This window comes from Macaca fascicularis, chromosome 13 (genome assembly GCF_037993035.2).
Source record: "Macaca fascicularis isolate 582-1 chromosome 13, T2T-MFA8v1.1".
NCBI lineage: Eukaryota > Metazoa > Chordata > Mammalia > Primates > Cercopithecidae > Macaca > Macaca fascicularis.
In genome coordinates, this window is record NC_088387.1 from 116,246,883 (window position 1) to 116,260,791 (window position 13,909).

At 44.2% G+C, this 13,909-nt stretch overlaps 1 long non-coding RNA gene across 3 annotated transcripts; it reads right to left on the reverse strand.

Annotated features, from left to right (window-relative positions):
• Positions 1-2,256: 2,256 nt before the first annotated feature.
• LOC141408282 (uncharacterized) lies at positions 2,257-7,819 on the reverse strand. Of its 3 annotated transcripts, XR_012421804.1 has the most exons (3): positions 6,649-7,819; positions 6,396-6,484; positions 2,257-3,232 (listed from the first exon to the last, which is right to left on the reverse strand). It is a non-coding gene; the product is annotated as an uncharacterized lncRNA (long non-coding RNA). The 3 variants fall into 3 exon arrangements; XR_012421803.1 differs by having other exon boundaries at positions 6,396-7,506; XR_012421805.1 differs by lacking the exons at positions 6,396-6,484; positions 6,649-7,819 and adding an exon at positions 5,192-5,388.
• Between the last annotated feature and the right edge of the window lie 6,090 nt (positions 7,820-13,909).

Here is a 13,909-nt window from a genome sequence, read left to right on the forward strand (position 1 = left end):
GTGCAGGACTCTGGTCTCTGAGAAGAGGAGCACAGACAAGGCAGATCCTACAATGGCAGCAGCTCACTGCCACGAGTCAGCCTTCAGGCCATGATGCAAAGTGGGAAACCAATACAAAGCTCAGAATCCTCCCTTAGCCTCAGATTTTGGCCAGACCAATGCAGCTAAAATGTGTGTGGAGCAGAGACACTGGAAAGGAGATAACTATCTGGAAAGAGGAGTCTGGAGATCTGTAGCAAGGTTCCCCAAGTCTCTGGCTGAGTGATGATCTGTGCATGCATAGGAGAAAAATCTCTGGGGCTGGGGAACTCATTCATCTGTGTACAAGGACAAAACCCAACACTACTTAAAGAAAACAACAAAATGCAGCAATCAACAGTGTAAAATTCACTGTGTCAAACACCCACTAAAAAATTAGGAATGTGAAGAAGCAAGAAATGTGACATATCCAGGAGAAAAAACAATCAAGAAAAAAAGATCCAGAAACAGCCAGGGTGATGGAATCAAAGAACACAAACATTAAAGTAGCCAAAAATATAATTCAACATTGCCTAGCTGATAATGGGTGTTCGAAATCTCAGAAACCACATTCTTAATCATTCTACAGCACTGTCTCTAGAAATCAATGTCTGCAGAGGGTATGTCCTAATCCCCATTATCTTGCTCAGAATTTTTGCTGTAATTACTTTGGTCCTTTATCTGATGTGCTGTATTATCTTGGACATTTATTGTTAGAGTGGTAAGGACTTACATTAGTTGACCTTTTTGAGAAACTAAGAGGACATGACCACTGCAATTAAAACACACCAGACTCATGTAGATGTGGCTAATTTTATAGATCTTTTCAAAAATATAATAAGCAACTGAATCCTGGGCAAAATGGCTGAATAAGAACATCTCCGGTGTGCAGCTCCCAGCGAGATCAACACAGAAGGCGGATGACTTCTGTATTTCCAACTGAGGTACACAGTTCGTCTCATTGGGACTGGTTAGACAGTGGATGCAGCCTGAGGAGGGCAAGCAGAAGCAGGGTGGGGTGTTGCCTCACCTGGGAAGTGCAAGGTGTCAGGGAACTCCCCTAGCCAAGGGAAGCCATGAGGGACAGTGCTATATTCATACTATATTCAGAAGAACCATTTCACATGCAAAAACACACATAGGCTCAAAATAAAATGATGGAGGAAGATTTACCAAGCAAATCAAAAGAAAAGCAAAAAGCAGGGGTTGCAATCCTCATTTGATAAAACAGACTTTAAACCAACAAAGACCAAAAAAGGCAAGGGCATTGCGTAATGGTAAAGGGATCAATGCAATAAGAAGAGCTAACTATCCTAAATATATATGCACCCAATACAGGAGCACCCAGATTCATAAAGCAAGTTCTTAGAGATCTAGAAAGAGACTTAGACTCCCACACAATAACAGTGGGAGACTTTAACACCCCACTGTCAATATTAGACAGATCAACAAAACAGAAAATTAACAAGGATATTCAGAACTTGAACTCAGTTCTGGATCAAGCGGACCTAATAGACATCTACAGAATTCTCCACCCCAAATCAACAGAATATAAACTTTTCTCAGCACCACATAGCACTTATTCTAAAACCAACCACATAATTGGAAGTAAAACACTCCTCAGCAAATGCAAAAGAATGGAAATAACAGCCTCTCAGACCTCAGTGCAATCAAATTAGAACTCAGGATTAAGAAACTCACTCAGAAGAGCACAACTACATTGAAACTGAACAACCTGCTCCTGAATGACTACTGGGTAAATAACAAAATTAAAGCAGAAATACAGATGTTCTTTGAAACCAATGAGAACAAAGACACAACCTACTAGAATCTCTGGGGCACAGCTAAGGCAGTGTTTAGAAGGAAATTTATAGCACTAAATGCCCACAGGAGAAAGAAGGAAAGATCTGAAATCGACACCCTAACATCACAATTAAAAGAACTAAAGAAACAAGAGTAAACAAATTCAAAAGCTAGCAGAAGACAAGAAATAACTAAGATCAGCTTGGGCAGTATGGCCATTTTCACGATACTGATCCTTCCTATCCATGAGCATGGAATGTTCTTCCATTTGTATCCTCTTTTATTTCATTGAGCAGTGGTTTGTAGTTCTCCTTGAAGAGGTCCTTCACATTCCTTGTAAGTTGAATTCCTAGGTATTTTATTCTCTTTGAAGCAATTGTGAATGGGAGTTCATTCATGATATGGTTCTCTGTTATTGGTGTATAGGAAGACACATGCATACATATGTTTATTGAAGTGCTATTCACAATGGCAAAGACTTGGAACCAACACAAATGCCCATCAATGTTAGACTGGATAAAAAAAAATATGGCACATATACACTATGGAATACTATGCAGCCATAAAAAAAGAATGAGCTCATGTCTTTGCAGGGACATGAATGAAGCTGGAAGCCATTATTCTCAGCAAACTAACACAGGGACAGGAAACCAAACACTGCATGTTCTCTTCTCATTCATAAGTGGGAGTTGATCAATTAGAACATATGGGCACAGGGAGGCAAACATCACACACTGGGGCCTGTTGGGGGTTGGGGGACAAGGGGAGGGATGGCATTAGGAGAAATACCTAATGTAGATGACGGGTTGATGGGTGCAGCAAACCACCATGGCATGTGTATACCTATGTCACAAACCTGCACGTTCTGCACGTGTATCCCAAAACTTAAAGCATAATAAAAAAAATATATATGAAATAAACTTAATTAATCTGCACATTAAGATGTCTTTATTTTATTCTTATATGGAAACGTTTCTCCAATAGTGTCTGATTATTTTCTCTGCACTGATATTTACAGTTTAATTTGAATTACATAATAATTTTAAAATTTAACAGCTTAGTATGTTTTCTTTCCTTTTATAGCATTTTAAAAAATTTGTTTCCCTTTGAATTTTCTAGTCATTCTGGAAGAGTTTTAAAATTTAGAACTAAATCTGACCAGGTCTGGTGGCTCAAGCCTGTAATTCCAGCATTTTGGTAAGCTGAGGCTAGTGGATCACCTGAGGTCAGGAGTTTGAGACCAGCCTGGTCAACATGTCAAAACCCCATCTCTACTAAAAATACAAAAATTAGCCAGGCGTGGTGGTGCATGCCTGTAATCCCAGCTACTGGGGAGGCTGAGGCATGCGAATCTCTTGAACCCAGGAGGCAGAGGTTGCAATGAGCCGAGATCCTGCCAGTGAACTCCACCCTGGGGATTAAAGCAAGACTGCATTAAAAAAAAAAATAGAATTAAATCATAAATTATAAGTTTTATTTCTAGATAAAATTCTAGATTTTATTTTTATAGTGTCAGTGTTTGCTCAGCACATCTTGTTCACACTTTGGTTTTACTGTTTGTATTTTCCTTTTGCCTTGCTCATTCAGTTTCTTTTTTATGTTGTACATGACCTTTATATTCACAAATTTATTAATTCATACATCCCAGGTATTTTTCCAGGCACTGGGCTTTGAGCAATCAATAGAACAGACAAAAATTCCTGTCTACATGGAGCAAAAAGACACACACTATAAAACAAACTAGGTCTGTGTGTGTAGTGTGTGAGATTATCAGATGTAACAGTTCTCATCAGAAAGAGACAATTGCCTGGGAGAAAGTAGTCACTGAGAAAGAAGTGATGAGCACGCCAAGAATTCCAGGCAAAGGGTTCACATAAAAGGGCCTTGAGATTGGACCCTGATCGTGTCTGAGGAACAGCAGGAAGCAATGTGGCTAGAGAAGGAGAGTCAGGGAGAAAACATCGGAGGTGGTGAGGGACACAGTAGTTTGTGTGCGCTTGGTAGGTAATTGTAATTACATCACTTTCCACTCTGTAAGTCAGGAAATCTTTGGGAAAATGTATTTAAAGCAAGAATATAATTTTATTTTTATTTTTAAAACATTACATCGGCTTCTGTGTTAAGAACAGAGTGTAAAGTGGGAAGAGCAGATCTCAGAGGGATTAGAGGTCTATTACAACAATCCTTGTAAAAGATGATGGCACCTTAGACCACGGAGGGATAGTCGAGGTGAAAAGAAGTTTTTGACATAATCTTGAAGGTGTTTTCAGCGGCATTTGCTGAAGGACCAGATATAAAGTAAAAGAGGTGAAAGGAGTTGAAAGTGATTCCAAGATTTTTGGCTTGAGTCACTGAAAGAGTGGAGTTGCTCGTCGGCCTAGATGGGGAAGCCAGCAGCCAGTGGCAAGAAGGGAGTTTTCAGGATCTAGATTTGGGGCATAGTGAGAGTTTCAGTGTCTATTAACATTCAAGAGGATATTGTTAGTATGGAGAGGGAGATACAGGCAGACAGATATGAAGGTCAATGATGGGATCAGTACTAGAGAAATTAATTTGAGAGTGATTAGTAATTAGGTGATATTTACAATTTATTGAATGAATGAAATCACCAAGAGAATAATAGAAGAGAGAAGAGGTCCAGAGATTGAGTCCTTGTGTGTTCCAACTTCTCAAGATCAGGGGAGTGAGGAGATGTCACTAAAGAAGACAGCAGGGGTGGGCAATGAGACAGGAGTGCCAAGAGCCTGCGATGTGTGGTAGCCAAAGGCATGAACCCCTTTGCTAAATGCTGCCGCCAGGCTAAATGGGTGAGAGTGAAATAGACCATATTGTCTCAGTCTATTTTATCCATGTGTCTTTTTGCTCTTTATAGGAAATATATTTTCTTGTGTCCTACTGGGAATGCTAAACAGGTTTCTCAAATTTTTCCCAATTTTTCTTTCTTTAGATATTTAAGGCAATGTCGCCTTTTCCTGGATTTTTATTTTTTCATCAAATCCCAAATGTGGTTCCTTCTCTTTATTGCCTTTGAAAGATTAGCTATTATTTAGACTCTAGCTAAAGTCTCTACGAATGATATTCCAGTCCTTCTCTTGGAGCTTTGCTAGCTGCAGAGTGAGTTAAGAAACAACATCTGGCCCAGTTCTGAGGGTTTAGTAAAATCTTCCCTAGCAGCCCGGTACGGTGGCTCATGCTTGTAATTTCAGAACTCTGGGAGGCCAAGGCAGGTGGATCACTTAAACCCAGGCGATCCACCTGCGTCATCGCGGGGAACATGGTGAAATCCCTGTTCAAGATTAGCTTGGACAACATGGCGAAATCCCCATCTCTGCAAAGAATACAAGAATTAACCGGGCGTGGAGGTGCGCACCTGCAGTCCCAGCTACTTTGGAGGCTGAGGTTGGGAGATCACATGAGCACAGGGAGGTTGAGGCTGCAGTGAACCATGATTGCACCATTGCCCTCCAGCCTGGGTGACTGAGCAAGACTTCATTTTCTCAAAAAAAAAAAAAAAAAAAAAAGAGAGAACAAAGCTTTTCCTAGTAAACTTATATTCTACAAGGCTACATCTTCTCTCTCACTGATTTGACCCACAATCTGAATGGCAATAAAATCTCATCTTTGGATGATTCTGCGGGTTTGGTCATCAGTGCCTGGAGCACTCATTGAGAAGAAATGTGAGACAGTGTGCAAAGGTCAGACAGAGCAGGAGAGGGTGAGGGCCAGCTCCACAACCTGCCGGGATGAAGGACACAGGAGCCTCTGCTGACCATGCTGGGACCCAACGGAGACCGTGAAGAAGTTCTAGTCACAAGATGCCCTGCCCCTAGCTCTTCTTGCTGAAGCCACCATCCAGGGCGTACATCTCCCTGCAGGCAGTCACCTGCTGCATTCTATTCATGTGTGTCCTCGGAGCCTGTTACCATATGGCCATGTAAGGGAGCTAAGACATGATGTGGGAAGAGAGAGATCCTGCTTCCAAAGTGGTTCCCCCCTGGTGGGTATTCAGGCAGCACAGAGCTGGTTTTGCTGACAGGTAGGAGATGAACAGGTTGAAGACCTTTCCTACAGTTAAGTGTGGCACACTTCCTGAGTAGTCACAGACCAACAGATACATCTCTTCATTCACTTCTACCAGCCTGTTAGTATTTGAAATTTCCGCCACAATTTGGCAGATATCAGTCTTGGTTGTCAATGTACTTTGGAGTGTTCATCATGGTCTGCGTTTTAATAGGGATTTTTTTCCCCTCTTCACTACTCCCTCACATGTAATCCACCAACAGCTCCTGTTTATTTAATCAACAAACGTATCCAGTTTTTTAATGTATTAACTCCTGTTATTCCAGTCACTGTGCCACTACCGTTTCTAGCCTGAGCTAGCATCACACCTTCCTAACTTCTTTCCTCGCTTCCTCTTTTTCATCCATCTACCTGTTGGCAGGCAACTGTCAGAGCGATTTTTTAAAAACACAGAATGTATAAGCCGTATTGTATTCGTCAAGGTTTTCCAGAAAAACAGAACCAGCAGGATATATAGAGATACAGGAGGAGATGTGTTATGGAAATGGGCTCACGTGATTATAGAGGCCGAGAAGTCCTGTGATCTGCCATCTGCAAGCTGAAGACACAAGAGAGCTGGTGGTGTGAGGCCAAGTCCAGAGGCCTGGGGACCAGGAAAGCCAATGGTGTAAGCCCAAGATCAGGCCCAAAGGTCCAAGAACCAGGAGCACCTGGTTTGAGGGCCGGAGAAGATGTATGGGAGAGGGGATTCTCCTTTCCTCTGCTATTTCATTCTGTTCAGGCAGTTGATGGTTGGAGGACACCCACCTGTGTAGTGTGGCGAGGCAGTTGATGGTTGGAGGACACCCACCTGTGCTGTGTGGAGAGGCCGTTGATGGGTTAGAGGACACCCACCTGTGTAGTGTGGCGAGGCCGTTGATGGGTTAGAGGACATCCACCTGTGTAGTGTGGAGAGGCTGTTGATGGTTGGAGGACACCCACCTGTGTAGTGTAGAGAGGCTGTTGATGGGTTAGAGGACACCCACCTGTGTAGTGTGGGGAGGCCGCTGATGGTTGGATGACACCCACCTGTGTAGTGTGGAGAAGCCATTCATGGTTGGAGGACACCCACCTGTGTAGTGTGGGGAGGCCATTGATGGTTGGAAGACACCCACCTGTGTAGTGTGGAGAGGCCACTGATGGTTGGAGGACACCCACCTGTGTAGTGTGGAGAGGCCGTTGATGGTTGGAGGACACCGACCTGTGTAGTGTGGAGAGGCTGCTGATGGGTTGGAGGACACCCACCTGTGTAGTGTGGAGAGGCTGTTGATGGTTGGAGGACACCCACCTGTGTAGTGTGGAGAGGCCGTTGATGGTTGGAGGACACCGACCTGTGTAGTGTGGAGAGGCTGCTGATGGGTTGGAGGACACCGACCTGTGTAGTGTGGAGAGGCTGTTGATGGTTGGAGGACACCCACCTGTGTAGTGTGGAGAGGCCGTTGATGGTTGGAGGACACCGACCTGTGTAGTGTGGAGAGGCTGCTGATGGGTTGGAGGACACCCACCTGTGTAGTGTGGAGAGGCTGTTGATGGTTGGAGGACACCCACCTGTGTAGTGTGGAGAGGCCGTTGATGGTTGGAGGACACCGACCTGTGTAGTGTGGAGAGGCTGCTGATGGGTTGGAGGACACCGACCTGTGTAGTGTGGAGAGGCCATTGATGGTTGGAGGACACCCACCTGTGTAGTGTGGAGAGGCTGCTGATGGGTTGGAGGACACCCACCTGTGTAGTGTGGAGAGGCTGTTGATGGTTGGAGGACACCCACCTGTGTAGTGTGGAGAGGCTGTTGATGGGTTAGAGGACACCCACCTGTGTAGTGTGGAGAGGCCGTTGATGGGTTAGAGGACACCCACCTGTGTAGTGTGGAGAGGCCGTTGATGGTTGGACGACACCCACCTGTGTAGTGTGGAGAGGCTGTTGATGGTTGGAGGACACCCACCTGTGTAGTGTGGAGAGGCCATTCATGGTTGGAGGACACCCACCTGTGTAGTGTGGAGAGGCCATTCATAGTTGGAGGACACCCACCTGTGCTGTGTGGAGAGGCGGTTGATGGTTGGAAGACACCCACCTGTGTAGTGTGGAGAGGCCATTGATGGTTGGACGACACCCACCTGTGTAGTGTAGAGAGGCTGTTGATGGGTTAGAGGACACCCACCTGTGTAGTGTGGGGAGGCCGCTGATGGTTGGATGACACCCACCTGTGTAGTGTGGAGAAGCCATTCATGGTTGGAGGACACCCACCTGTGTAGTGTGGGGAGGCCATTGATGGTTGGAAGACACCCACCTGTGTAGTGTGGAGAGGCCACTGATGGTTGGAGGACACCCACCTGTGTAGTGTGGAGAGGCTGTTGATGGTTGGAGGACACCCACCTGTGTAGTGTGGAGAGGCCGTTGATGGTTGGAGGACACCCACCTGTGTAGTGTGGAGAGGCCGTTGATGGTTGGAGGACACCGACCTGTGTAGTGTGGAGAGGCTGCTGATGGGTTGGAGGACACTGACCTGTGTAGTGTGGAGAGGCTGTTGATGGTTGGAGGACACCCACCTGTGTAGTGTGGAGAGGCCGTTGATGGTTGGAGGATACCGACCTGTGTAGTGTGGAGAGGCTGCTGATGGGTTGGAGGACACCCACCTGTGTAGTGTGGAGAGGCCGTTGATGGTTGGAGGACACCCACCTGTGTAGTGTGGAGAGGCCGTTGATGGTTGGAGGACACCCACCTGTGTAGTGTGGGGGAGGCTGTTGATGGTTGGAAGACACCCACCTGTGTAGTGTAGAGAGGCTGTTGATGGGTTGGAGGACACCCACCTGTGCTGTGTGGAGAGGCTGTTGATGGGTTGGAGGACACTCACCTGTATTTTGCGGTGTGGTCTTCTTCACTCAGGCTACCAATTCTAATGCTACCATCTTCTGAAAACAGCCTCACGGACACACTCACAAATAATATTTACTGGCTATCTATGTGGGCATCCCTAAGCCTAGGCATGACACATACAAATAGCCATCGTACACACAGCTTTGCTTAAAGCATCAAACTTTCCAGTTCCTCTCACCCTACAAAAAATAAAATCCAAATTCCTTAGCCTGGTGCACGAAAGCCTTCCTGCCGGGGCCTGCCCAGGCTCTCTGAGCTCGTCAGCGGCAGCCTCCCTCCCCGTACCTGCCATTCCAGGCTCACTGGCTTTCTTTTCGTTACGGAGAACACCAAGCTCCTTCCTTCCACAAGACATTTGCATTGGCTTTTTGCTTTTACCTGGGAGGATCGGTCCCTAATCAGTGCACACTTGATTCTTAACCTTCTTATCTCAGCTTAAATGTTACCTCCTCAGAGAGGCCTTCCTGACCTGCCAATCTAAAGGAGTTACCCATAATAGGAACGTATATTCTATTCGTATTATCCGCAGAGCAGTTATTGCTACTGGACATTTTTCTGGTTCATTTATATGAATTGTTGTTTTCACTTTTTCTCTGAGCCCCACTATGTTTTTTGTTTATTAGAATACACTTTATATCTAGTATTTTTATCACTGCATCCCCAGCATCTAGGACACAGTCAGGCATAAAATAATTGTTCCATAGACATTTGCTGAATGACTAAATGTAGGATGGATTTGGGGTGGTGGATTAAATGGATGGATAGATGGATGGAAGGATGGATGGAGGGATGGGAGGTTAGGTGGATAAACTTGGGAAAAGCTACCTTGGGACAGGTCAGCCAGGTGTCATTTCAAAGCAGGTCTACTTAGCTGAAGTTTCCTATGCAAATAATTACAACTTTTTAGTTGTGAGTGGTTGGATACTAGAAGCATACATTTTAGTTTTTATCATCAGGAATGGAATTGCTGTCTAAATTCAAGTATTAATTAAGTTTGAAATAAATATTTGTTTTCCATAGAAATCTGTTACTCTGATATCATCATCAGAAAATCCTGAAACAAATGGTGGTGGGGACAGAGGATGACTCGGTATTAAAGCTATAGAGGCAGTAACCCACTAGCCTATATGTACTGCATTTTCATTACGAGCTCAATCCTATTGCTTATACTGTGGTAAGAAGCCAAAACCAAAAGAAGTGAAATACATACATACATACATACATACATACAAATATATACATTCTAACCTTGTGAAACTTCTAAAGCTAGAAAAGAACATAGGACATAAATTACTAAAGACGAAATAAATTCTAAATTAAATGTTAACATGAGAGCAGATTCTTAGAGGCAGGAGATATCAGTGTGGACTGAGTTCATGGAGAAAGGAGTTAATGTTGCTGAGCTTGAAGGGTGAAGAGAGGTGAGTGAGATGGATGGAGGATATTACAAACGGGAGAAGTTTATGGACAAAGACAAATGTATCTTCCCCCTATCACTCTACTATCTGTGCCAGAGGCAATTAATAAAAGGTTACTTTGTTTTCTTTCAATTAATTTCATTCAGTATAGATTTTCTACAGCCCCAGGCACATGGTCGCTGAGAGCTAAAAAGCGTTTACGACTGTTATGTCCTTTGAAGAGCAGGTTGTTCATTAAAAGCTGGCCACGCCAGTGTCCTCACTGTGCAGTTGTGCAAGTTTCGGGCATAAAGTGAGAGCCATCTGGTCCTTGATCTTGGCTTCTCAGGACTTCCACGGCCAGGCCAAACCAGTGAGGTTCATGGACCAGAACCACTCGCTGTGTTAGGCAGAGTGGAGGGGTGCTTTCTGGGCACCCCCATAAGGCTGATTGCCCTGAGGAAATGTGGGCTGAGTTCTTGCCCATGAGTTTTGGGAAAGGGTGCTGAGTTGAGCTTTCTGATTGGAGAAAAGGTTTGTGTAGCATGGCATAGCACAAATAGTTCTGGGCTAAATATCACAAACCCCTGGATTTAAACACTCTCTCTACTACTTTCTGGCTTTCTGCCATGAGCCAGTTACTTTTCCTATCTGAGCCTCAGTGTCTTCTGTAAAATGAGGATTTAGAAAAATATCTTGATCACTTCCTCACTTTTTAGCTAAGAACAAGTGTAGAAAAATACCTTTAAAGGTTTGTTATGAGCTCAGGAAGCTCAGGAAGCACTAGAGAATATTTGGAGTAAACACATTCTATCTCTAAATCACCACAGTACATACTAAACCCCATATACACTCGGGAGTGTTGGCCACTCTCATATTATTGTGAAGTCTCAAATGTGCTACACTAGTTAACCAACCACCCACATCAGATCCAAGGCTTTTTAAAGCAAAGCCAGTTGCTGGACACTTACATTTCCATCTTCGATTAGCATATGCAGAGGGCCAGCTGCCACTCTGGACCCACCTGCTGGAGGCTTTCTGCCTGTGGATGTCTAATAAGTCCCGTCAGGTATCTGCTATGCCCTTGGTGATGATGGAACTGTGGGTTTTTTTTGAGAATGAAGAGTGACATGTGATTTATTTCCTGGTATGTGTGGCATGTGTCTTCAGATGCCTGGAATATGCAGTACCCTGTTATTAAGGCGTGTGCCCTACTTATCTCCAAGGAAACACTACTGAAAACACAGATAAGCCCAATCATCCAAACACAAGTATACACACATGGCAGGGGACTTGATTAAAGGGCAGCGAAGGGTTCTACCCTCAGCTCAGAAAAGCAGCACTAATGCTTTCAGATGATCTGAGCAGGACACTGTGTTGACTTTGACCAAACAAACAGACGTCCTATGTTGTGATTTGTGATTATAATACCAGTTTAAATTTCATCCTGGAGGCATCGCATCAGCACTAGTTACACATAAAAGGAAAATAAAAGCCTCTGCCCCAAAGCACACTTTATTAAGAATCTGCAGTCTCGAGTAAAACTGTGACAATGCTGTAATTCTCACTCCCGAATTAGAGTGAAGACGGATTCCCAGCAACATGTCATTTGAACAACATCCCTGGGACAGCGCATGTTTTTGGAATAGCCGTCATCCTTTCCCTTTCCCAGCAGAGAAGTTTTCAGTTACAATTACATATAAAATCCAATCCCGTCGGCACTCTAGTGGTGTCCAGAAAAGTAAGGGCTCCCGTTTGACCTTTGTGGAAGAGATGACAAAACATGACTCCAGGTTCTCCAGAATTCTGAACAAGTGGGGGGCATGGTCACAGACCGGAACCAAAGAACAGAGCTCACAATGCCACTCCCTAAGCCCCAGACCCAAAGGAAAAGCCTCATTGTAAAAGCATTAATATGATTATCTGCATTTTGAAAGCCTAACTTCAGGCAATATTGTCAAGCACAGATGCCTAATTTAGTGTGGTTAAGTTTCTACAATCTATATTTGCAAATAAGCCATATGGCAAGACCAGAGTATTGCCGGTTCCATGCTAAGTACCACCCCCACCATGTGTGTGCACGCGCATGCACGCCCAGAAAGACATGCACTTTTTCTTTTCTGTTTCACATCTGACCCACTTATTTCTGGCCCACTGAATAAAGAGGGAAAAAAATTAGTATATTCTGAATATTGCAAAAGTCACACTGAAAAAAGATATTCACCAAAAGATTTCAAGAAATATAATCCAAATCCCTAGAAATTTCTAAGAAGCGCTATGAATGTCCCAGTGAATTCAGAGAAAACTGCTTTTCTGAGAACTTTCCATGGGCAGCCTTTACCAACACACAAGTCCCTTTCTAGGGAAGAGCTATACACCAAGCACCTTAAGAAGTGGCAAAAGAATTTATTGGCATTCTGAGAACCCAAAGCATTTCTATAGTGTTGTTAACCTGTTATTAAATGATCATGTAGCAGTTTAAACTGAGCAGCCTCTCAGAGGGCCCTCCAAGTGTTCACCAGTGTTTTGTGAATCTTATGCTGCAAGGTAGGTCATTATGAGAGATGCCATCTTGTAACCCACGCCTATCCACATCTGCCTCCTTTGCAAATGCCTATTCCATCAGATTCTCATTCTATTTACAAGATGTTCTTATTGTCTTCAAATGACAGATTTATGGAGCATCTGACTATAGTAATCAGTCCTTGTAGCACTGTTCACACACCTATTCTCAGAATTTTTCTGCAATCTGTATTATCTACTATAAAATAAAGCTAAAATTTGTTAAACAACACAAGGGGGTTCAAGAATCTGTGGCATGAAGCAGGTTCACTGCACCAGGATAAGATAGCAAGGTGGGCTTCCTTACCTGGACTCATTCACAAGCTTTGATGTTTTTTTCACTTTATTAACTACTAAAATACTTGACACAGTATCCCTTAACTAAAAAGTACAATAAAATCTCACAAAAAAAAATATTCAGCTATCATTAAGGGACCTCGTGTGTGTGTGTGTTGCAGTGGGGTGGGGGGTGGGGGAGCTGGTACTAGGTGTTGAGGAGCTGAGAAGCATAAAATTCTTTTTTTTTTTTTTGAAACTGAGTCTCACTCTGCTGCCCGGGCTGGAGTGCAATGGTGCAATCTCGGCTCACTGCAACCTCTGGCTCCGGTTTAAGTGATTCTCGAGCCTCAGCCTCTGGAATAGCTGAGATTACAGGCTCCTTCCACCAAGCTGGACTGATTTTTGTATTTTTAGTAGAGATGGGGTTCCACCATGTTGGCCAGGCTGGTCTTGAACTCCTGATCTCAAGGGATCTGCCTGCCTCGGCCTCCCAAAGTGCTGGGATTACAGGTGTGAGCCACTGCGGCCAGCCCAAAGTATAAAATTCTAATTATGTCACTTCTTAGTTTTCCTCTTAAAATCTTCCCCTATTATAAAGGTTATCATTTGGGGGTACACACCAGAATCATCTGAGACCTTTTAAGGTTTTGGCTGCCCAGGTGACCTCTGAGCCCTCCAGCGTTAGGAAGCTCTGGCATGGGGTCCAGGCATCTACGGTTTTAAAAGTACTGCTCTATGGCACGGCAACCACGCTCAGCCTTCTGTGCCCAGGTGGCGCGTCCAGTACCACCTTTTGCCGTCCATCCATCCTCATGGTTGCCCCTCTACCAGCTTTCAGCCTTTAGGCTCTTCTGCTTCAGTTACTTAGAACTTCTCAGTGGTCTCTGAACATTCAGGGAGTTAATTGCTTCAAGATTTCA